Genomic DNA, 25,572 nt, shown 5'->3' on the forward strand with positions numbered 1-25,572 from the left:
CAAGGTGTAATTGTAGTATGATCATAAATAAGATCACCACTAATAGTCACAAAGGCATTGTATATGTCTGGTGATTTTATTCTTGGAGAAGCAATAAAGATTGAGGAATAGGTTACACACTGGTGGAATTGAAAACTTTGAAACGTTTTTGGTCTTGTCCTCACCAAGGATGGCAGGTAGTACCCGTGATTTATGGTGGAGCTGGATTGTATTATTATTATAAGATGCAGGTTTTCTGCACACACCTTAGTTAGGATTTTCAGTAGACTTGGAAGGTGGGTAATGGGGCGTTATGGGCCTTGGGGGAGGGAGGCGCTATTTCAGGTTTCGCCTCTGTAGTCAAGAGTGATGCTGTTTCTGGAAAAAATCGGCCATGTTTTTTAAAGCCTGGATAACCCCTTTAATTTGTTGAGGTGAGGGTTTTTATCTTCTATTCCATGAGTGGGTCTTAAACAGGCCATACATATTACATATGCTTTTGCTGAACCCACTGACCATCTGCAGGACTAGCCAACTATGTAATATATAAGGGCTCTATAACACTGTGCGATTATTGGCCAAACCCCTATACTGTGGTTGAGCTTTGTAATAAACCCAGTAAATAAATACCTCTCCCCATTCGGAATATATGATAGTTTGGTCATGCATGAGTATGGGTTTAGATAGCTTTTGGTCATACCAATGGCAGCTATCCTATGTGTATGGCTAGATAAAACCTTGTTTATTTCAAGGTCTTACTATTCATCCAACTTAATATACTTTGTGGTATATACTTTTACTTTCACTAATATGTAAAGGAGGCAAACTCACATTTATTGGTGTTTTTAAGCTTTTCAATCCCTACAATCTTTAAAGGGTTTATCCAGGCTTCCAAAAAAATGGATGCTTTCTTTTAGAAACAGATGCTTAATTCCGTTGAAGTGACTGGAGGTGAATTGCAATACCACACACAACCTGAGGAAAGGGGTGGTGCTGTTTTTCCAAGAAAGTAGCTGTGTTTTTCAAATCTTGGATTACCCCTGTGTTTTTATTTCTAGGGTGTATAGGGAGTGGGTCTAGAGAGATTTTATTTCCCTTTTATAATGGGGGAACTCCGTTATAGGAGGGCAGATGGTCTGAATCATACAGCTATACATCCCTGGCTCTGGTATCACTGTACTTAGAGGCAGATGTATAGCAGGAACTACAATGCGGCCCTTTAATTTACATCAATTCATGACAATATATTTTCCCAAAACAAGAATTACTGTACATACTATGGCTTTTGCAGTCATACAGGAAGGTGAGAGGTTCGTCTGCAGAGGATCACGGCGTCCTTTAAATATACTTTACTGATTCCTGTATCAGGGATGTAAAAATATTTCTCCTCTTTTCTGCTTCTCTCATTCTTCATGACAAACAACCAGGCTTTTCATTTAATGGTAATTTTCTGTTGCCATCCCCTGTGTTCTGCAATCATTAATTCCCATTTGCTGTCTGTCACTGATTCCTTAGGCCGCTGTTTCGATCATATAGTGTACAGTGCGCTTCTAAGCCTTTGGATGCATATCAGATAAGTCTTTACTGAGGATTTGGGAAGATGAATAGGATTAAGCCCATCGTGCACTACAGCAGGAGTGCGGGTAGGTGCACCCTCCTTCTCAGCTTGTATTTATAGATGTTTAAAAAATAAAAGTTACCTTTAAAAAGTATGAGCAATAGCTAGCTATGGAAAATAGCTAGGCTTAAAGGCTACAGTTAGGGCCAGAAATATTTGGACAGTGACACAAGTTTTGTTATTTTAGCTGTTTACAAAACATGTTCAGAAATACAATTATATATATAATATGGGCTGAAAGTGCACACTCCCAGCTGCAATATGAGAGTTTCCACATCCAAATCGGAGAAAGGGTTTAGGTATCATAACTCTGTAATGCATAGCCTCCTCTTTTTCAAGGGACCAAAAGTAATTGGACAATGGACTCTAAGGGCTGCAATTAACTCTGAAGGCGTCTCCCTGGTTAACCTGTAATGAATAAAGTAGTTAAAAGGTCTGGGGTTGATTCCAGGTGTGGGGTTTTGCATTTGGAAGCTGTTGCTGTGACCAGACAACATGTGGTCAAAGGAACTCTCAATTGAGGTGAAGCAGAACATCCTGAGGCTGGAAAAAAAGAAAAAAAAAAACATCAGAGAGATAGCAGACATGCTTGGAGTAGCAAAGTCAACAGTCGGGTACATTCTGAGAAAAAAGGAATTGACTAGTGAGCTTGGGAACTCAAAAAGGCCTGGGCGTCCACGGAAGACAACAGTGGTGGATGATCACCGCATACTTTCTTTGGTGAAGAAGAACCCGTTCACAACATCAACTGAAGTCCAGAACACTCTCAGGGAAGTAGGTGTATCTGTCTCTAAGTCAACAGTAAAGAGAAGACTCCATGAAAATAAATACAAAGGGTTCACATCTAGTTGCAAACCATTCATCAATTCCAAAAATAGACAGGCCAGAGTTAGATTTGCCGAAAAACACCTCAAGAAGCCAGCTCAGTTCTGGAAAAGTATTCTATGGACAGAAAGGGAACGGCACATGATCCAAGGCACACCACATCCTCTGTAAAACATGGTGGAGGCAACGTGATGGCATGGGCATGCATAGCTTTCAATGGCAGTGGGTCACTTGTGTTTATTGATGACATAACAGCAGACAAGAGTAGCCGGATGAATTCTGAAGTGTACCGGGATATACTTTCAGCCCAGATTCAGACAAAGGCTGCAAAGTGGATCGGACGGCGCTTCATAGTACAGATGGACAATGACCTCAAGCATACAGCCAAAGCTACCCAGGAGTTCATGCGTGCAAAAAAGTGGAACATTCTGCAATGGCCAAGTCAATCACCAGATCTTAACCCAATTGAGCATGTATTTCACTTGCTCAAATCCAGACTTAAGACGGAAAGACCCACAAACAAGCAAGACCTGAAGGCTGAGGCTGTAAAGGCCTGGCAAAGCATTAAGAAGGAGGAAACCCAGAATTTGGTGATGTCCATGGGTTCCAGACTTAAGGCAGTGATTGCCTCCAAAGGATTCGCAACAAATTATTGAAAAAAAAATATTTTGTTTGGGTTATGTTTATTTGTCCAATTACTTTTGAGCTCCTAAAATGTGGAGTGTTTGTAAAGAAATGTGCACAATTCCTACATTTTCTATCAGATATATTTGTTCAACCCTTCAAATTAAACGTTACAATCTGCACTTGAATTCTGTTGTAGAGGTTTCATTTTAAATCCAATGCGGTGGCATGCAGAGCCCAACTCGCCAAAATTGTTTCACTGTCCAAATATTTCTGGCCCTAACTGTATATCCAACTACATCCATTCCATGAATAGCGGCCGCAGAAAACTTGTCAGTGCACACTATGGAGTGTGCAGCTCCGGCCGTATGCTCCATTGTGTTTAGCTGGGAATTCGGAATGCGGGCGCCACGAATGTGCACTCATCTGAATTCAGCGGCACTAAAGATCATCCGACCGGTACTGCAGTACTGGCTGTTATGATCTTCTCAGACAGTGGCCTTTCCGTGACCCTGTCGGGTCATGGAACAGCCAGTGTCTTACAAAGTGTGAACATGGCCTAATGTTCTATATAACTATAACATTTATTTTAATGAATTTAAAATTCATTAAAGCTTCCAGAATTTAGTGTAGTGCTGACTTCAACTCATGATCAGTACAAAAAAACTTAATGCATTATTTGCAAAGTTATTAAACTTAAAGGTCACCTATATATATATACCTAAGACTAAAGGGGTATTCTGAGATGGAACACTTATACCCTATACACAGAACAGAACACAGGGATTCTGAGCAGTAATGGTACATTTACACAGAGCGATAATTTGCACGATCGCACAATTGTGAATGAACAATGTTTTTTTTATAACGATCAGCGTTTAGACGAAACGATACATCGTACAGAAAAATCGTCATGCGATCGTTTTGCGATCGCTTAAGCCTATCTCACACATAGGTGAAATCGTTGAAAGAATGTTTACACGGAACGATCTGCAAATTTTTTGCAAACGACCAATGATAATTTGAGAACATGTTGAAAGATCAAAATGAACGTTTTCTCGCTCGTCGTTTGATCGTTCGCTGCTTTTACATGTACGATTTTCGTGCGAATTCGATCGTTATCGTGCAAAAACGAACAATCAATCGTTCCATGTAAAAGGACCATAAGTCTGCGGTGCAGCTGGACCAATGTAAATGACTACTTTACACCAGAAGGCAAGCAGTTGATTCTCATCTTATTGTCCTGTCTTCACCAGTGCATTAGATTCAGCAGTTGCTACTCCCTGAAAATTGCTAATTTGGGGGCGCTTACCAACAGGCCATCTGCTTAACATATTCCAGTAAAAGTACTGGAGGAGGTGGGGGTAAAACAGTTAGAGACATAATGGACGGAAATAACATCAAAAGTTGGGATACTTTAAAAGTAGAATATAGGATAGAGGAAAGACATTGGTTCTCTTATGTTAGATGTAGAAAAGTGTTAGTTGTAAGTCAGAATAATAGTAAGCTGCAAGTATGTAGCCCCAGCCCACTAGTGGGAAAATTAAGGGGCGGGAAAATCAAAAAGAAAGAGATTACAACAATATACTCGCACCTTATAAAGGAACAACAGATTGGGATAAAAAGTAAGGAAAAATGGGAGGGAGTAATTGGGGAAATAGATGAGAGCAAGTGGGAGAAAGTGCTGAGAAGTATTAAGGAAGTTTCAAGTGTGGGTAATCATAGAATTATTAAATTTAATATAGTACATCAATTATATTACACCCCAATGTTCCTTTGTAGAATAGGGAAGCGTAAGGATGGAAAGTGTCCAAGATGTGGTTGTGGGGAGGCGGATTTTGCACATATGCTTTGTACATGCAGCGTTTTGCAAGAGTACTGGGGGAGAGAGCATAAAAAAATTGAAGGGAAGAGTAAGGTGAAATTTGAGCTGAACCCGGTCACTGCTTTGTTGGGAGACACCACTAACATCATTGCGAGAAAAAGGAGTAAGAAAATTGTACAAAAAATGCTTTTCTATGCTAGATTTATTATAATTAAACAATGCAATGGATGGCTCCGGGGACTCCAAGTTGTGAAAAATGGGAAAGATGTTATGAAAATTAGGAGGTAGTGGAGAATTAGAGGGGAGGGGGCGAGGCGAGCCTTTTAGATATATATATTTAAACTTTTTTTTTTTTTTTGGCCAGACCACGGGGGGGGGGGGGGGGGGGGGGGGGGGGGGGGGGGGAGTTGGTTTGGGGGTTGGGGTTGTTGGTGGTGGAGGGGTAATTTGGGGAATTTTTTTGTATGGTGGTTAATTTGTATTACGAGTTTGTATATGTAAAATTGTTATGATGGAGTAATGATGTCATTTTTGTATGGGAAAATATTGAAAAATAAATAAAAAGATATTAATTAAAAAAAACAAAACATATTTTCCCATATGCTCTACAAGTTTCTTCAACACCATACAAACTTTTGCTTGAAAAAGCTCCAAAGTACTTAAAAACACTCTTAGACTTCCCCTCTACTGGCTGCTACTGCACCTGAGGAAGAGGCAGGTCCGGCCTTAAAATGTGTAGTGTTTTTATGCAATTTTTATATAATTAAATTTTGTATGCCTTTTTTTTTTTAAATCCTTCCTGTTTCTTGCGATCTGCGCATCACCTGTTTATCATGTTTGGAGTGGAGGAACTGATCCATAAAAACACTGTTAGACTACCTAAAAGTGTGTTTCAGGGCTTTTTGGAGGATAAAACACTGTTAAACATGAGTTTTAGGCCATTTTTTTTAAAACCTAGTTCATTTCAGGTCGAAACAAATCTTCAATCTGAAAGTTCGCAAACCAGACGATCCAAACTGTTTTTATCTAGGTAACTTTGTAGATGTCTTAGTTGGCCAAAGCATGGTACTTTCATTTGGGTTCCGCCCTGTATAGGGCTGATACATACAAACACAATACAGAGATGGTCAGCATTCAAATCAGTCCCAGTCTTCAATAGGGCTCACAATCTAAATTCCAAATGAATCTTTCAGTATGGTTTTGGAGGAAGAGAAACCCATGTAGATGTTGTCCTTAGATTTGAACCCAGGGCCCCAGTGCTACAAGGTGACAATGCTAACCACTGACCAACCATTCTGTTTCATAGAACCCCGAAAGAAAACATTCCATTAATTATCATCCTATTAGAAATATAGAAGACAAATTTAACAATAACATTTTTGGGTGGAAATAGATTTACTTGAATTTTACATATAGGTCAATTGTTTTACCACGTTTTGACGCTATAAATAATGTAGTACTAGAACACCTAATGCTACAAGCCTTAAACCACAGAAACCAATGATCCACGTCTTATACTGATGAGAGTTAATAAGCTTGAAACCCCTCCATGTAAGTTGGATTGACAGTTATCCACCCCGGGCCTTATCCATGTTGGAAAGCCAGCGGCTCTGGATGCAAGAAAGTAAAGTATGATTTGCATATCTCTACCCAAGAGAACCATAATCCTCCCCTCTTCAGCTGTGCGCGATAATGTTCCTTGTTGTAAAGTAACTATGAGAATCCAAATACCTTTTGTTTTAAGGAAGCTTTATACGTTTCTTTAAATGTCTTCTGATGATACAATAAGTAACATTGCATGTTTTAGTATTGAAAAAGTGTTGAATGTTATCTCTTCTTTATGACCTTTCGTATTTTCTAAGCCGTACTTAGAAATGCAATTTAAAGATACTGCTGGGACTGGAGGTTTAAGCAGTGGGAATACGGCTCCATCATAAATCACCGTGGCAGAACATTGGTGCGCTCAGTCGATATTTCTGTTTGCAAGCAAAAATTACTTTCCAAATTTGATGAAAGTTGAGCATCCCTCTGCAGAGGAAGCTCTTTTGTGGCATAACTTTTCACAAATTCTATCCACATAATAAATTAAACCAGTCGGTGTACACATCTATTTTTCCTTGAATCAGAAATATTTGGTAGAAGTCGTTCATCATTCCGCTTCAGTAATTAGAAGATAAGATTTAAAGAATAAAAAAAAAATGTTCCTTTTCCATCGTTAGAGTTTGCATGGTTAATATGTTATTGGTTAAGTTTCTAATTATACACATGGGGGGGATTTATGAAGACCGGCGTACTAGGAAACTGGTCTTGTATTAGGCCTTGCCCCCTTTTCCCCGGCAGGATTCACTAAGAGGCGCCCGAATCTGCTCCCGGCATACCAAATCTACACCTGCTGTAAGCATGATAAATGAGGCGCGGGAGGAGGCCACACCTCCTCTCCGCCTTATCACGCCCCCCCCCCAAGCTACCCCAGCCCGCCCATCGGGCAAGCAGGGTATACGGCAGGCGTACACCAGTGATAAGGGGCGAATCTGCACGTTCTCCCTGGCGTACGCCTCTGGCGTAATGTTTGTAAATCCCCCCATAGTATTTATATATATTGTCATGGATTGATGTAATTTATAAAAAATTATGTGACCAAAAGGTCATAGGCTATGTTCACACAACGTTTTTTCAGTTCCGTTTAAAATTACGCTTGTCATTTTGAGTATAAAATAATGGACATCATTTAGCAGGCCTGGCCTGGCCTGTTGGTACATTATTCTAGTTTGGTTACTAATAGCCCTTTGGGTGTGTCTTAATTGAAAATTCCATTGAATTTAATAGTAAAAACGGAGAAAGAACGGTGACAAAAGAAAAACTGTGTGTGAACAACTAATAAAACGGGCGCTGTTTGCAAAAGACGTCTGAAAATAATTGTTGTGATCATTATTTTGACGTCTGTGGTGAAAATGTATGTTTTTTAATACATTGTGGGCTTTGGACGTCCATCTTTCCATTGACTTCAGTGCATTGCCGTTGCAGTCTGTTAAATCGGGGCAATAACGGACATTATTTTAAATTGCAAAAATGGCCGTCTTTTTTCTATTTTTGACGTTGTGTGAACATAGCCTACTATAAAAGCTAAATACAAACGTAATATTGAGTGAAAATAAATCAATGTGTGAACGGGGGAAAAAAACGGCCGTATTTTGGCAAAAGCAGGTGGTAAATAATGAGCACGTTCATTTTTTGGATGGTTGTAATCAATTACGGATGTTATTCTATATGGTGCGCACTACTGGCCGATTTCCCATTGACATCGAGAGACAATATGGCCGTATTTTTAACTCACAGTTACGGATACATTTTAGCTTACAGTGTGTGAACAGTGTGCCTAAAATAAAAGTAAGATACGGTTGTATTTTCAATATAATAATGTGCTCCCTTGAAGTCAATGGGATTTTGGCCGGCAGTGCGCACACAATATAGAACAAGGACTGTAATTAATTATGACCGCCCAAATAATGAACATTATTTACCACCTGTTTTTTCTAAATATTGAGTTTGAAAAAGTTCTACATTGTTTTATTTTCGCTTAAAATGACGTATTTAGCTTTTATATAAACCCTACTCCAAAATAAGCCCTAGGTACCAGCTGAACTCAGCTGACCAGATCCCTGACACCGGGTGACTGAGCATCAGCCAATCAGTGCCAGACTTGTTATGCTCCGCCCCACCTGCTCAACACAAGCTGCAGGGGAGACAGGAGGGGTAAGAAGATGCACAGTAGGGGACATTGAATATGGGGGGGGGGTACATGGGCCCACTACAGAGGTGAGAAAGACGTATAATGCTTTGGGACTACCTGCAGAGGAGGCATGTATATAGTATAGGGGAACAATTACAGAGGGGGATGGAAGGTATACAATATGGGGACTACCTGCAGAGGAGGGATGTATATACTATGGGGGAACAATTACAGAGGGGGATGGAAGGTATACAATATGGGGACTACCTGCAGAGGAGGGATGTATATACTATGGGGGAACAATTACAGAGGGGGATGGAAGGTATACAATATGGGGACTACCTGCAGAGGGGAGAAGTATACAGTATAGGGGAAGAACTACAGAGTGGGGAGGGAGGGAGTCCTTACTGCAGAGAGGGGATGTATACAGCATGGGGGAACAACTACAGATGACGTTAATGGGATAAGACTTTGCATAGAAATGTCTAGCAAGAGCTGGGACTCCATCAAAAAGCAATTTAATTTACTGGTTATTTTGAGTATTTCCTATTTTACCATTAAGAATGATGATATGAAGAGTCTCAATGCATCATAACATGCAGTCAGTAAAGCTACTTTATCAATAGAATGACCCATCATTACTTGGCTAGGAGGCTACTTTTTGATATAGTTGCCCTCAGAGATTTATTGTAATAGTTTCTATGACCTTGAAAATCTATAGATTGTACTGACCTGAGCCTGCAGCACAGAAACGCTACCTTCAGCAGCTGGACAGCTCCTTCTTCTAGGCTGGATCCAGTATGATACTCAATGTTATACTGTTTGGAGATCTATTTGTGCAGCCTGTCTGTTTGTTTGCTACACCAGATTTATATTGCATAAAACAATTTCTATAATTCTATATATGAGAATGTTCTTTTTACTTTGTAAAAAAAAAAAAAAGCAACATAATGCGGTTTCGAATACCTGCAGACAAAACCAAAACTTGCATCCTTTGAGTTGGCTCCTGGCTCCACACACACCAGATACAGCGTATCCGTAAGTTGGGCAGTGCCGGATTGTTACCATTATACCGTTGTGCTATAATGCGGTTTCATTCTCTTAGAAGAGAGCAATGTGTTCTGAGTATATCACCCGCATCCTGGCAGAGAGCGTAACCCAGAGACATGTGACCCTAGACAGGAAATCCTGTCGGTAGCCAAAGACTTTCTTTTTGCCCTTAATCCTTGCCAGATTTTTTGTATAGCGTTCAAAAAGAGAGTAGTACTAATCCATGGGAAATAATAGTCTAAATAGGTATTATCCTCTACCAAAAAAACATTGCTTGCTCTATGTATATCATAGAGGGCATATAATATGGGGGTTTATCAGCTATGGCTCTAGTGACATCTCCAGATATCCAAACTCTTATAGCAACCCAGTTGCATAGAGTCAAGTCAGATGGGTGGAGTGGTGACTTTTAGGCAAGTCATTATCTTGAGTCAATGTTTTCCATCTAAAATCTTTAATCAGCTTGTTTCAGAAAGTTAAAGAGATTTGTCAATTATTTCGATTTAAAAATCTCAAGTCTTACGTACTTATCAGCTTCTGTATGTGCTGTATTCCTTCCAGTCTGACACAGTGCTCTCGGCTGCACCTCTGTCCATGTCAGGGATTGTCCAGACCAGTAGCAAATCCCCATAGAAAGCCCTCTCCATGTTTGGACAGATCATGTAACAGATAGAGGTGGCAGCAGAGAGCACTGTGTCAACCTGGAAAGAATAAACCACTTCCTGCAGCACACACAGCAGCTGATAAGTACTGAAATAGAAGTAATCTATAAACCTGTATACCTTTCTTACACCAGTTGATTTTAATAAGTTTTTTTTTCCCGGAGTTGCCCTACTTTATTGCATAGTATGTATAATGTAAAATAAATGTCTGGAATAAGTAATATCTATTAATTGGAGAGCGACAGAAGCTCTTTCTGCCTTGTTTGTGCACTTTGCCTTAATGATGCCTGTCTGTCCGGCTTATACCGTAGAAGACATTTTATGGTAGGAATTAGCCAGTATTGCGAAAAATTATTAGTTGTTGACAAATGTATTCAGGCCATCAAAGTACATTAAGTAGCGGTGTATGCTGAGTGGTGGCGGTGACATAAAAATCTCATCAATTATATGAGCTGTGCTTTATTTTAATGGGATGCATCACTTCAGATAGCTGTGCTGTAGTGTACAGATCCTCCTGATCCTGGATACCAGAGAGAATATTCATTTGTATGCTTTTTTTTTGTAAGTGTTTGTTAAAGGGGTTGGCCACTTTTTAATAAAACATTTCAGTGTACAGTATTAGTAACTGTACTCACTGTATATACTGACAGCAGTTCCCTGTGTACCCTATAGAGATAAAATCAGACTCCCCTCCCCCAGGCTGTGCTGTCCTGCTCTGTGGTGAGTCTATCCATAAGATGTCCGACATGGAGGAGCATGTGATCATGCTTCCCCCCCCCCCCAGTGTCCACCATAGGCATATACAGACTCAGTGTTAGACACTTGTGGGTGGGGTGGGGTCACATGCTCCTCCATGCCAGCCATCTTATGGACGGAATCACCACAGAGCAAGACAGCCCAGGCTGGAGAAGGAGGAGTCTGATATTATCTTTATGAGGTACACAGGGAGCTGCTGTCGGTAATAGCAGCGAGTACACTTACTAATACTGTACACTGAACAATTATACTATAAAGTGGCTAACCCTTTTAATATTTCTTGTGTATTTCTTCACCTATTTATATACAGTAGTATTCAAACATGTAACCTTTTTTTATTTATTGGTTTTATTGGTTTATGTGCAATTACATAGTAAAGAAAAAAGTTTGCTACTTTTCTTTGACAGCTTTGCACACCCTTGGCAATCTCTCAATCAGCTCCATGAGATAGTCGTGAAGGAATTCCTAGAGGTGCTGAATACTTGTTGGCTGCTTTACCTTCATTCTAATACCAACTCATTCCATACTATCTCAGTTTGGGCGAAGGCCAGGGCATCGTACACAGCACTGTATCACTTTCCTTTTTGGTCAGATAGCCCTTACATGTATTAGAGAGGTGGTCGGGTTCATTGTCCTATTGAAAGACAAATAAATCAATTAAAAAACATGGAATGAAAAGGCTTGTCAAAACATTTAAGGGCCTTACGTGGCTGTATTATTCATTAATGAAACAGTATGGCAGTATTATTTGGATGCTCTATAAAGAGCCTTTGACTATGGTGTAGACATTGGGGGGGAGATTTATCAAAGGTGTAAAATATAGACTGGTGTAAACTGCCAACAGCAACCAATAACAGCTCAGCCTTCAGCTCTGGTAAAATAATAATTTATAATAAATTTATAAATCTGGGCCCATATGTATAGGAATATTAACCCCTTAACGACACAGCTGCCTGGGCCTTAACGCAGGAGGGAGTAAATGTACGCCCTGGCGCGGTCCCGGGCTATGGAGCAAGCTCACAAGCTGAGCCCGCCCCATAGCGGGTGAGGATCGGTTGCTATCTGCAGCCAGGCCCTCACCCTCAATGGCGGGCCATTAACCCCTTAAAAGCAGCGATCGCGCCGCCACCGCAGCGTTTAAGTATAAGTGACCAAAGCATCTCTGGTCACTTAGCGATCAGGACCCCCGCAGTGTGTCTGCGGGGGTCTCAATCCCATTTCCTGACTGCCGGAGGTCTTCTCCCTACCACCGTGCAGTCCTCTGTTTGGTGTTCTGATTCAGCCTGCCACAGGCCACAGGCAAGCTCTATCAGAAGATTGCAGATAACATTGATCCCTGCTATGCTATAGCATAGCAGTGATCAGTGTTACTGATCCAATGTATGTCAGTGATAGTTCCCTAAGGGAACTATAAAAGGGTAAAAAATAAAAAAATAATGTTTTACAAAATGCCCAAAAGCCCCTCCCCCAATAAAAGTGAAAATCACCCTCCCTTCCCATTTTATACATAAAACACATAAAAAGTAATAAAGTTAATTAACATATTATATGCCATAGCGTGCATAATAGTTCGATCTATTAAAATAAAAGAATACTATTCCCACACGGTGAACGGCATAAACAAAAAGCGGTAACAAAATGCAGAGATTTGGGGGGTTTTTACCATCTTTATTTAACGGTTTTTTTTTTACAAAAATCATACACATTAACAAACAATACAAAATAAGAAGAAAAAAAAAAAAGAAAAAGAAAAAAATATATATACTTATATATATATATATATATATATATATATATACACATAAACATATATATATATATATACATGCATATACACATACATACACATAAATAAATTAAATAGGATACAAAAACAGAAACTAAGTAAATAGATCCATACATACATACATACATACATACAAATTAAATTCGTTGCTTCTTCTTACACACGAGAGAGAAAGAAAAAATAAATAAATTCCTATGTGTTACATATATATTCCTGCTTGGGACTCTCAGCCCACAAACATCTGGAAACGCTGAGAGTCTAAGAACTTAACCCATTTAAACCACGATTGCTGAGGCCTACGTGGGGCCATCTTTTTCTCTGAGGCTAATTCTTCCATTCTTTTAATAAAGTTAACTTCATGTACCCATTCAACTATTGTTGGGGGACTTGTCTCTTTCCAATGCCTTGGAATAACTGTTCTAGCTGCTATCAATAAATGTCGTAAGAGGCCTCTCTTGACCGAAGATATGGATCCAGGTATAATAAACAACAGAGCTATTTTAGGAGAGAATTCTATGGAAAAGCCCGACATTTCCTCATATATTGCAAAGACATTTTTCCAGAACCCATGTAAAACCTGACACTCCCACCACACATGGATCATAGTGACCTTTTCTATACCACACCGGCAGCAGACATCCGGGGTCGGAGGGTAAATTGCATGGAGAAGGTCGGGACATCTGTACCATCTTGATAACACTTTATAATTCTTCTCCTGCGCTGCACATGCTAGTGGTAACTTATGAGAGTACCTAAATGCTTTGTACATCTCCTCCGTGGAGATTGTTTGTTTTTTTAAATGACATTTTATGTATAAAAAATTTATAAAAAACGATCAATACGTTTGATCTAGAAAAAAATGTTACTAATAAAAACTAGAGATCAAAAAATGACACCCCATACGACCCTGTAGGTGAAAAAATAAAAGCACATACAATACGGCCATTTTAAATATGCCTATTTGCAAAAAAAAAATGTTTTACTGCTACTAAAAATAGAAAAACGTTAGAAAACCTAGTAACGTATTGCTGTGTTCAGACTGACCTATAGAATAAAGAAAAAATGCCAGTTTTACTGTTAAACATGGAACCCCCCAAAAATTTGCGGAATCGCATTATTTGATTATTACTCATTATTACCCCTATTTATTTCTGCCCCATAAAATGAATTCAAAATTTTTTTCACCCAGTATGATCCCCATGGGACACTTATTAGATTAGGACTTGGTTAGGACATTGGTCCTAGTAACCTTGCTTACTCCCTCACTCCCCCTTTTTGCCCTTGTCAGTTAGGACATCTCTACTAAACCCTGCCTTTCCACCTCATTGTCTCCCCCTTCCCATTGTTTATTGTCCTGTTTGTTTGCCTCATGTTTTTTTCCTTTTTTTACAATATATTTGTTATGTTGGGATTTTTCATTGAATCCAGTCCAGAGTCGGAGGTCTGACCACCTGGGATCTCTTACTTGTCCCCTATCCTGTGGATCGGGGACAAATAAGTTTTAATCTGAGAAACCCTTTAAACAAAAATACAGTTAAACAAAAGAAAATGAATTCAGCTCAGGAGCTTAGGAAATACCCCAGTTTTCCCGAAAATATGACATCCTCTGAAAATATGACCTAATAGACGTTTTGCTGTATTGCTAAATATAAGGCCTCCCCCAAAAGTAAGACCTAGCAAAGTTTTTGTTTGGAAGCATGCCGCCGAACAGAACACCAGGGCATGCAACTGTGATTCTTTTTAGTCAGCCACCATTGTCCCCTACCTTCACTATCCATTGCAGAGCAGCTGCATGCAGGACATGAGACCGCCATTTGCCAACAACCCCGATGTTCCCTACCGCCAGATGTAGAGCTGCAGAGCCTGCCGTTATCTTGTCACCTGCTGCCATACCGTACGTTGTCCCTGCTGTGCTGTGTGAGTGGGCTGTAATGAGCTCCCCAGTTGGCTGAAAGCTGCAATACTGTCCTTGCTGTACAAGTTGCACAGGAACTGCTGTGGGAAATCGTTACAGTCTCCTGACTGTACAATATAATAAATGTAAATTTTTTTGTTTGTTTGTTTTCCAACAATAAATAAGATTTTTTCTTCATGGAACAATAGGACAGACTCCAGCACCAGCACATTCCAGCACAATTTTATAAAACCACTTCTTTAATGGAAAAATTATATAAACTCTACATTAGAGGTTATAAATAGTGATGAGCGAACATGATCGTCCAAGCTTGGTACTCGATTGAGTATTAGGGTACTCGATGGTACTCGTTACTCGGACGAGCATCTTACAATACTCATCTCATCATCCGTTTCCTGTAAGTTTGGGCGCAATTTCTCAGCCAATAAACATGCAGGAGACTCTTTGGTGCATCCTGAGATCACATGGGACCCATACATGTCGATAGCAGCAATTGGTTGGCCAGATCAGATGACCCTGCCATATAAAACGCGCAGCCGGCAGTACTCGCTTCAGACGCATGCTGTGAGAGATCAGGGACAGAGCTGCTGCTGGTCAGAAAGAGCTTTAGGGAGGGAATTAGCGGTCCAGTAGGCAGGGAATACTAGCGAAACAACCAAACAGCCCTTGTAAGGGCTTCAAATCGTTTTTAAATTGTATTACTACAGACTGCTGGCTGGGACTTGCAGTGCAGCTACCACAATTTCAGCAGCACACTGTGGTGACCGGCTACTGGTAGAAAGGGGATATAAGGTGTTGCATACAGACCCCTAAGAAGTGCTCAGTACTATTTTATTGGGACCTCTACTATATTTTCTGATTTCTGTATTTCTTACGCAAGGCATATCTAAGTTCACTACTGCTTCCACAGTGTAAAGGGGGTGTCACAGAGTGTATATAGGTGCAGCCACCAACAGATTGTATCTCACAGCTGTTGCCCAGAATTTGGCATAATTGTGCAATTAGGCAGCCTCAGAGGCATCCAGGCTTGGACTGGCCCATAGGGGAGCAGGGGAATCCCCCGGTGGGCCCTACCCTTTGGTGGGCCCCTAAACAGGAGGTGGGCCTCCCTGTCTAGAAGCTGCAAGATGACATATAACCCCCAACACTGCTGCACATGCTTTTCACCCGGTCACTTACTGCATCTATGTAGTAACCTAGGTTTCATCATATGACATAGAGGCAGGGAGTGACTGGGGTGACAAGTAACAACACCTAGTGTGCAGATTTAGCGCAGCCTCTCTCATCTCCCCTGGAACCCTCTGCCACCTCCTCCTCTTAGGCTGCCTCTATCTGCTCTATGTGCTTCTGCTGGCAGTCGGGAAACAGGAGGAGGGGCTGCAGCCTGCACAGTGTGGCCCTGGGGGTGCCTGGGAAATGTAGTTTTATATGTGACCCATACTGCTTGTCTTTACTCTGGAGGATTTCCAGGTAGGGATGCCCTCCTTGTCTATTCATCTCACCAGCTTTATTACTAATACTATTTGGCAGCCCTTTCAACATACAATTAAATCAGATTGTCAGCACTCTCCTTAATGCTAACAAATCCACTGTATATAACCATATACTGGTGGGTTCTAGACTGAGTGACAGGAAATGCTGGGAATTGTAGTGTATAGAAATGTCTGTAAGCCACAAGTTTCCCTCCAAAAAATTGTGAGGTATGGAGCAAGGGCTGACTGCAAAGCATTATAGCCTCATGTCATGTGTTTTCAGTCATGATTATCATAAGCTTTACAGCAATGGAGCAGCTTTATCAACCTGCCATAGACAAAACACAGTCTGATTCGCCTATAACAACCAATCACAACTCACCTTTCATATCTTAACAAGCTCTTATAAAATTAAAGCTAAGCTTTGATTGGTTGCTATGGGCAAGTTAGACTGCGCAAGGCAATCAATCACACTTCAGCTTTTATTTTACCACAATAATTTGAGAAACGAAATCTGAGCTATGATTGGTTGCTATAGGCCGCATCAAACCATATTATTTAGTGTTCTTAGTGTGGCCTAACCATAAGCTGTTTGCTTGGTCACAAGTGTGTTTAGTGACCCCCTGCAGTAAAGTGCATCGGCAGTCATTAACCCTTAGGGGACACAGCCAGTTTTCATTTTTGCGTTTTCGTTTTTCCCTCCTCGTGTATATAAGGCCATAGCGCCTGCATTTTTCCACCTAGAGACCCAAATGAGCCCTTATTTTTTGCGCAACTAATTGTACTTTGCTATGGCAGATGTAATTTTTGCCTAAAATGTGCAGGGAAACCAGAAAAAAATTATATGTGTGGTGAAATTGAAAAAAAAAAATGTTTTTTTTTTTTATTTGGGGGGGGGTTGTTTTTACTCCGTTCGCCCTGGGGTAAAACTGACTCGTTATATATGTTCCTTAAGTTGTTACGATTACAACGATATGTAACATGTATAACTTTTATTTGATTTGATGGCTTGTAAAAAATTAAAACCTTTTAAAGAAAATATATGTTCCTTAAAATCGCTCCATTCCCAGGCTTATAGCGCTTTTATCCTTTGGTCTATGGGTCTGTGTGAGGTGTCATTTTTTGCGCCATGATGTGATCTTTCTATCGGTACCTTGATTGCGCATATATGACTTTTTGATCGCTTTTTATTACAATTATTCTGGATTTGATGCGACCAAAAATGCGCAATTTTGCACTTTGGGATTTTTTTGCGCTGACGCCGTTTACCGTGTGAGATCAGGAATGTGATTAATTAATAGTATGGGCGATTACGCACGCGGCGATAGCAAACATGTTTGTTTATTAATTTATTTATTTATTTTTATTTATAAAATGGGGAAAGGGGGGTGATTCAGACTTTTATTAGGGGAGGGGATTTTGTGTTATTAAAAATACATTTTTCTTTTACTTTACACATATACTAGAAGCCCCCCTGGGGGACTTCTAGTATATGCACTCTGATCTCTCATAGAGATCCATGCAGTATAGTTATACTGCATGAATCCATGAGATCGGTGTTCTATTGCTTTTGGCTGCTGCAGCCAAAAGCAATAGAATGCCGAGCCGGGATCAGCGCCATTACGGCACAGACCCCGGCCGGGATGGATGCGGGGATCGCCCCCCCCGCAATCACGCCGCAGGGGGGGGCGGTCCCCCCACTAGACCACCAGGGATGGATATGAGCAAGTATTTAGAAGCAGCTGTCAACTTTGACAGCTGCTTCTAAGTACTTAATTAGCGGGCACGGCGATCGGACCGTGCCCACTAATAACCGCGATCCCGGGCTACATGCGGCACCCGGGATCGCGGCAGTTCAGAGGGGGGTCGCCGAGCGACCCCCCTCTGAACTCCCATAGCGGCACGAGGACGTTCAGTAACGTCCTGGTGCAGCTATGGGTTAAAGGGTTAATGCTTCAGATTTGTTTGTCTGCAGTAACCATGGCAACCGTGCACTGTGATGACCACCGTGCACTGTGATGACAACCGTGCACTGTGATGTCATAAAGAAGGTTCCATAAAGCAATGCACCGCACCCTGATCAGTGCCATCTTGGATGCGCCAGAGGACCTTGAGCTTGACTACTTTACTGCCCCTTACCCTTGGTATAATTTGGAGGTTCTAGCAGAGGAAAAGGGGTGGTCTGCTTTAGACTACCCCTTCATCATGTCTCCAACTTCTTGAGCTGAATCTTTGAGGGAGAAGAGATACATCCGCCTAGCCATCAATAAGGTGACAGATATTGCAGCCAGATCTCTTACATCCAGTGTATTATATTTATAGTATGGCATTACCCTCTAAGCCCAGGGGAGGGGCAACTATCCAGCCATGGCTCCCTTGAGGTTTCCCCCACAGGGTTTTTTTCCTCACTTGAGTGCTGGATGGTGACTCCTTGTGAGTTGGGGGTCTGCCATTTTCAGTGTCATGTAAATTTAAATAAAATTGGGACCCTTTGACACCTGATTACAATGTGTTGTGTCTTTATTTTGCGTTCTTTGGTTTAACTTATTATCCTTGGGAGTTGGGGGTCCATCACATATTGCAGAATCATAAAGCTGGATATCTGCCTGCTACACAGATCTATCACCTGCACAATGAGGGCAAGTAGGATGGAGCAGAAAAAAGCTTGCAACGCAAGGTTTATACCTACATCTGCAAGGTTTGTCGAAAGGTTTTTTTCAAGTGACAGGGTCACACCAATCATAGCATATCATAGCAACATGGACACCACCATAAATATACATCATATATACAGTATGCTGCAGGGAAAAGATAAAATCAGGGATTTTACTTTCAAGAAAATTAAGGGGTATGCTATGCTGTTTGCATAGAGAGACTGACAATTTAAGAGCAGTGAGCTAGCATTGCTGGTTACATACACAGCTCTGTGCAAAGTCGCTGTAGTAATGTGAAAGGTTTGATACTGGTTATATCTGGTATATGTAGGGTGGGCCTCTAGAATTAAAGTCCCTGGTGTGCCCAAGGTACCCCAGTCCGACACTGGAGGCATCCATACATGCTGCCCCTGCTGTTTCTTGTCCATTTCCGTGGTGTGTCCATCATTTTCTGAGGTTGACAGGTTTTCACACGACCTTCCCTCTATCGAACTTGGATCCCCTGCAAAAATGCTCAAGTTTCCCATTGACTTCAATGGGGTTCGTTACTCAAAACGAGCACTCGAGTATCAGGAGATATTCGTTTCGAGTAACGAGCACCCGAGCATTTTAGTACTCGCTCATCACTAGTTATAAAACATCTCTGCTATAGCCCTAAAATTTGTGGGATGTGGCGCCACTGTGAATATGAGTCCATATGTAGATAGATAGATAGATAGGAGATAAATAGGAGATAGATAGATAGATAGATAGATAGATAGATAGATAGATAGATAGATAGATAGATTTGAGGTGGATTCTGTATATATTATCACAATTATGAATCTTTAACCACACAGGAAATCCTTTTTAATTGAAAGGTAACAAACCTGTTATTGATCTGAAGAGAAATCATTTTCATCTGGCACAGAAGATCCCTATTGCTTTTGATATTTAAGGGAATGTGTCACAGGTTTTATCTGAGGACTATTAACTAGTGACAAGATGCTGGTTACAATGATGTATCACTTCCATGGTATAATGCATCCATTCCTCTGATATCTTGTGCAGAGCACTAGTCACGCTCAATAGTCCTCAATATTCATGAGCTGAAGCTTCCTTTGCCCGCCGCCTGCTGATTGACAGCTTTTTGTCTCTACGGGTTATAGGCTAAAAGCCATCAATCAGTGGGGCGGGGGGCGGCCGTCAGCTGGATGGGGTCCATCAATAAACGGGAAAAACATGGCTGCAGGTAAGGATTACATTGTAGTAACCAGCGTCCCTGTCTGTATATCCTGCCCCTTACATGGGCCAGAATGAAACCAATGACAAATTCAGATTAAGTAGGTTAGCGATTGAACCAGACCAGCAAGAAAAGTTAAAAGCAGGTTCTGATTTATTTAATTAGTTCAATTAACAGACAAAAGTAATTGTATTAATTGCTCTGATCCGTCCAGACACAGATCCATGAGGATAATGGATAACCACAGGTCTGCAAATCTTTTTAATGAAATGTCACGAATACATTTATGTCAGTGTAAAATCTTATAGAGTTTGATTTATTTCTGGAGGATAATAAATATATATATATATATATATATATATATATATATATTTTTTTTTTTTTTTTTACTGGATTGTAGAAAATTAGTCCAATGTATTCTGTAATATAATTCTATAATTTTTTTAATTTTTTTTTTAAGAATGGGATTACACATGGGGGTGCAAGGGTCACAGTGAAGAATTATACAGAAAGGGAGTACAGTGGCTTGTGACTATGATTATGTCATTGACTGCAATGACATCATCAGCTGATTTATTTGCACCTCAAAACCAACTATTAATAAATAACTAATTAAGGCTATGTTCACACAACGTTTATTTTCCTAAAACCACGTCCGTTGTACAACAGCCATGATTATTATGAAAATATATGTTAACTCTCCGTCTATGGGATCCCGGCTGGAGCAAATACACATAGTATAGGCTCCGGCCGGGATCCCTAGCGCCGCCGCAAAGAACTGACATGTCAGTTTTCTGCGGCTGCTATTCAGTGAATAGCGGCTGTAGAAAACCATGTCATTGCACACTATAGAGCGAGCGGCTGCGGCAGCTTGCTCCATTGTGTGCTGTGGGGAGTTCTCATGCGGGCGCGCACAGATGCGCCCACATCAGAACTCTGCAGCAGGAAAGATCATCCGGCCCGTACTGCAGTACCGGCTGGGATGATCTTTTCAGAGACCATCCGTTCTGCGACCGGAACGGCCAGTCTCTAACATAGTATGAGCATGGCCTAATAATGTATAAATAATGGGAAGAGGAAATATATATATATATATATATATATATATAGTCAAACCTCTAAAAATGAGCCTAGACTCTAGACTTGCCTAAAACATTTGCACAGTACTTTGGTTGTTGGGATTTCATGCTGCCCATATTAAGTATTAAAGGGGTACTGCAGAGGAGAAAAAATTTAAACTGGTGTCAGAAAGTTATACAGATTTGTATATGACTTCTATTTAAAAATCTCAAGCCTTCCATTACTTATCAGCTGCTGTATGCCCTTCACAAAGTGTTTTTTTTTCAGTGTGACACAGTGCTCTCTGCTGTTTTCCCTGTCCATGTCAGGAACTGTCCAGAGCAATAGCAAATCCCTTAAAAAAAACTCTCTTCCTCTATACAGTTCCTGATATAAACAGAGGTGGCAGCAGAGAGCACAGAGTGTCAGACTGGAAAGAATACACCACTTCCTGCAGGACATGCAGAAGCTGATAAATACTGGAAGTCTTGAGATTTATGAGTAGAAGTAATTTTTTATTTGATACAAGGTCATTTTAAAAACTTTTTTTTTGCGTACCCCTTTAAGTCAAAGTCATTCAGTATTATAGGTCCTGTGTGGCATTGCCTCACCACTTACCTCCTCACAGATACAGCACATACAGGACGCTCCTGGTAAAGCTTTTACTATACAATTTTTTCGGGTTATTTAAGTGCTAAACTATATGAGGGTGAGGCCAGCATACACGCCTGTGGAAAACATTTACTGTGAATTATTACATGAATTCATACTGTATGTACATTATACAATAATATATAAAATAAAGAGAAGAGAGTTAAAAACAAAAAACAAAATCTGTTGCGTCAATACTTTTTATAAACTGCAGGTATTGAAAAACAACCCGTTGCCGCCTTTCATGCCGAGTAAACAACCTTTGTGTCACGGCGGAATAAATGGCGTGCTATCAAAAGTATCGGTATCTTTTTTAGTGTCATCTAGTCATTAAGGAAGGTAAAACATTGATTACAAAGCGGGTCCCCTGCAATTTACACTTCAAGGTCATCATGCCGATGAATGCATTAATATGAGATGGAGCACAGGCTGCGGCTTTTTGCCTCCTGAGCTGTATTCTCATCAATCACCTTCATAAATAACAAAGAGAGATGGATGAATTGCTTTCTCCTCGGCTCAAGTGAATCCATTTTATGTGGCGCATATTATACTGCTCTCTCAGATAACAGGTTGTATCGCTTATCTCCTGTATTAACCTGAGCAGCCATGGATATGACAGAATGTACAAAGCAGGGAATGATAGGCACTGGTGCTTAATTCTATTTAATGTCCATCCTTGGTTATGCTAAACAGCCGGAGACCTCTGGTGAGTTATCATTAAATACGGAAACGCACGAATCCCAAAGCGGAGGTGATTGGAAACGCAAATGAGCAAGAAAGGGGGATGTTATAGGGAAGTATAACCATCACCATAAAAAATCCCCATTTATTAAGGATTGTAAATAATTATGGCAATTTATTTAGCCCAATGCTTTCTGTATAGTAGACGTCTCTACAAATGACGGCCATAAACGTTCATCGCCTCCGCCATCGAGATAAGTGAAATGTATGAGCGAGAAAGTGAAGGATGTTCTTATGATGAGGATGGGTTACATGATGGGTCCATGCATATTTGCAGTGTTAACACAGCTTATACCAAAGTATATGGGTGAGTTGTATAAGGATTCATGAATAATTCATATATACAGTATAAGGATCGTGAATGTTAAAGTAATAGATGTTTTCTTGTTTCCATTGATTGTCTAGAAGGTATCTTAATGTAAAATAAGTGATAAATGTAGTAAAATGATTTCGAGAAAATGATCTTGTCACTGCACAGGCCTGTAATACTAGAACATTGGGTGTCGGATATCTGCCATGCTGTTAATGCAAAGTTCTATTCTTCGAAACCTGCAACTATCTGACGAATTGTAAAAAGAGAGAATGGTTAGAGAGGATCACATACATAGAGCACATCTGGGTCCTTCAAGGGCTTCTGGCTGAGCCTATAGAAATTGGGGGAGATTTATCAAACATGGTGTAAAGTGAAACTGGCTCAGTAGCCCCTAGCAACCAATCAGATTCCACCTTTCATTTTCCAAAGAGTCTGTGAGGAATGAAAGGTGGAATCTGATTGGTTGCTAGGGGCAACTGAGCCAGTTTCACTTTACACCATGTTTGATAAATCTCCCCCATTGTGGCTAGCTTGCCATGGATTTCTCTGTAGACCTGCACCCCATAGAGGGCGCTGCAGCTCAGCTATTGTTTGTAGATTTATATTACATTTAACTTAAAGGAAAACTGGTGCTTTTTCCCCTAAATTAACACACATTGCATAATACTGTTGGCCACGTCCTCTACTCCCAGTGCCATTTTGTGTCGATGTCATCACAAGCCTGAAGGTGGGCCTAGTCTTCCACCTTCAGCATCTTCTGCTTGAATGAATGGGAGAGAAAAGAATACTGGTGCACATACACACCAGCAGCCCTTTCATTGGCTGGACGGCATCACAAGGCTTCCACCTTGCTTAGCCCTGATTGGCTGAGCGAGCTGGTGCACCAGTAGCCTTTTCTCTCCCATTGAGGGCAGAAGAACCCGGAAGACAAGAAGAACTGAAGATGCAAACCGGAGCTGATGGGGACTGCCGCCGGCTGGATCGGAACGGTGATTGAGTCAGGAAGGATGGTGAGTATAAGATGTACGTGTTGTTTTTTTTTTGTTGTTTTTTTTCAGCACCAGAGTTGTCCTTTAACACTCAGGTTGCCACTGTGTACATATATACTAAGAACCCCACACACCTTGCTACATATTTCCTTAAGGGATGCCTCCTTAGGCCAGCCACTGGTTTGGCTGCACCACTATTATAAACTGTTTGTCAAATTTATTAGGTAAAAGACTTTTCTATAATTCCCATAGTCAGGATGACTCACTGCACTGTTATCATTCCATGAGTGCAGCCCCCTACACTGCTTCTATCTAGGTCAGGACCAGCTGACAATTCAATGAAGGCGTCCTGACTTCTGCTGTCGAACAAAAGGAGTTGGATTTCAAGTCTGATCTTCTTGTTCTTAGTGGGGATATGCTTCTACCAGAGGTGCCTGACAGTTGCTTACTTCCCTTTCCCCATTCAAGACACATGCATTCTCAGCAGAGCCAAGTGTGCATGTGAAGGGGGGGGGGGAAGGGGGGGGCTTTCAGGAGGTATACCGTAGTTGTCAGAACTACAATCAGTCTACAATGCTCTCTGAAAGATAGAATCCTCTTCATTATCTTTATATATTATAATTATAGGTTATAGGTTCTGATACATATGAACTGGTTACACTTGTGTTACATAGGCATGGCATCCTGGGATGTGTAGTTAATCTCCACAGACAGTGATTTCTATAATCAAGATAAAGAAGAGAAGTCACAGCTGGGGACCCTCATGGGCTTACTATCTCACCCCAAAGCTGAATTCACAGCTTACCTCACTCAATACTGCTTTATAATGTCCTCCATGCTGCTGCTATGTCTGAGGATGTGTTATAGAAATATAAGAGATCTGGATGTCCAGTTATTTGTGCATCCTGTCTATGGAAAATGCCTATAGACAACATCGAAAATATCTACATGGTTGTTTTCTTGGTTTTGTAAATACTGTGGAATCATCAATGAAAAAATACCAAGTTTTAAGTTATTTAAATCTTATTTTAGTAACTTGATCAAAATGTCAATGTTTTTGTTTTATAGCTGAGATGCTTGTTTATATGTATTCCATCTGCCTTTGCCTTCTTTATGCTCCAGTAAGAGCAGCGTTTTATTACTGTGTACAGTTTCTGAACTGTAAATGAAATACGCAAATTGTTGATATTTGTAATGGAATGATAGATTGGAAGTCTCTGCACAGGGACCCTCTGATCCTGGAGATTTACTCAGTGATTGAGAATGATTTTGATGTAAATTCCCATTCCCACCGCTCTAGGAGGCTCCGAAATATCTATTCAGAAATGAATTGATTTCATTAGGAAGTCTCCGCAGTCTCAGAATGGGAACTGTTTAGACTTAAGAATGAGAACAGCAACAAGATCCATCAAAGAAAAGCTGCACAAAGCCTGTTTATCAATCTAAGGTGTAAAATACGGCTCCGGCTTAGCTGGGATAATCAATAAGGCTTGTTCCAAGGGCAATACCAAGTATTTCTCTGAGATTTTACTTCTATGAAATGTGTCCTGATTAGAGATGAGTGAGCACCAAAATACTATATATATGGAGTACTATATATGGAGTAATTCATGACTGTTCTTTATATCACCACAAGGCTAGAGGAGTCAATGATCTTCCAAAGACCCCCAGAGATCCTACTTGTGCAACTGTGACATTACA

The 25,572-nt window shown here is 40.6% G+C and overlaps 1 long non-coding RNA gene across 2 annotated transcripts; it reads right to left on the reverse strand.

Moving 5' to 3' along the window:
- Window positions 1-11,608: 11,608 nt before the first annotated feature.
- LOC138793493 (uncharacterized) lies at window positions 11,609-23,627 on the reverse strand. 2 transcript variants are annotated; one of them, XR_011363278.1, is made up of 3 exons: window positions 23,538-23,627; window positions 21,796-21,905; window positions 11,609-11,703 (listed from the first exon to the last, which is right to left on the reverse strand). It is a non-coding gene; the product is annotated as an uncharacterized lncRNA (long non-coding RNA). The 2 variants fall into 2 exon arrangements; XR_011363279.1 differs by lacking the exon at window positions 23,538-23,627 and adding an exon at window positions 23,174-23,259.
- Window positions 23,628-25,572: the final 1,945 nt, after the last annotated feature.

This window comes from Dendropsophus ebraccatus, chromosome 5, assembly GCF_027789765.1.
Source record: "Dendropsophus ebraccatus isolate aDenEbr1 chromosome 5, aDenEbr1.pat, whole genome shotgun sequence".
NCBI classification, from domain to species: Eukaryota; Metazoa; Chordata; class Amphibia; order Anura; family Hylidae; genus Dendropsophus; species Dendropsophus ebraccatus.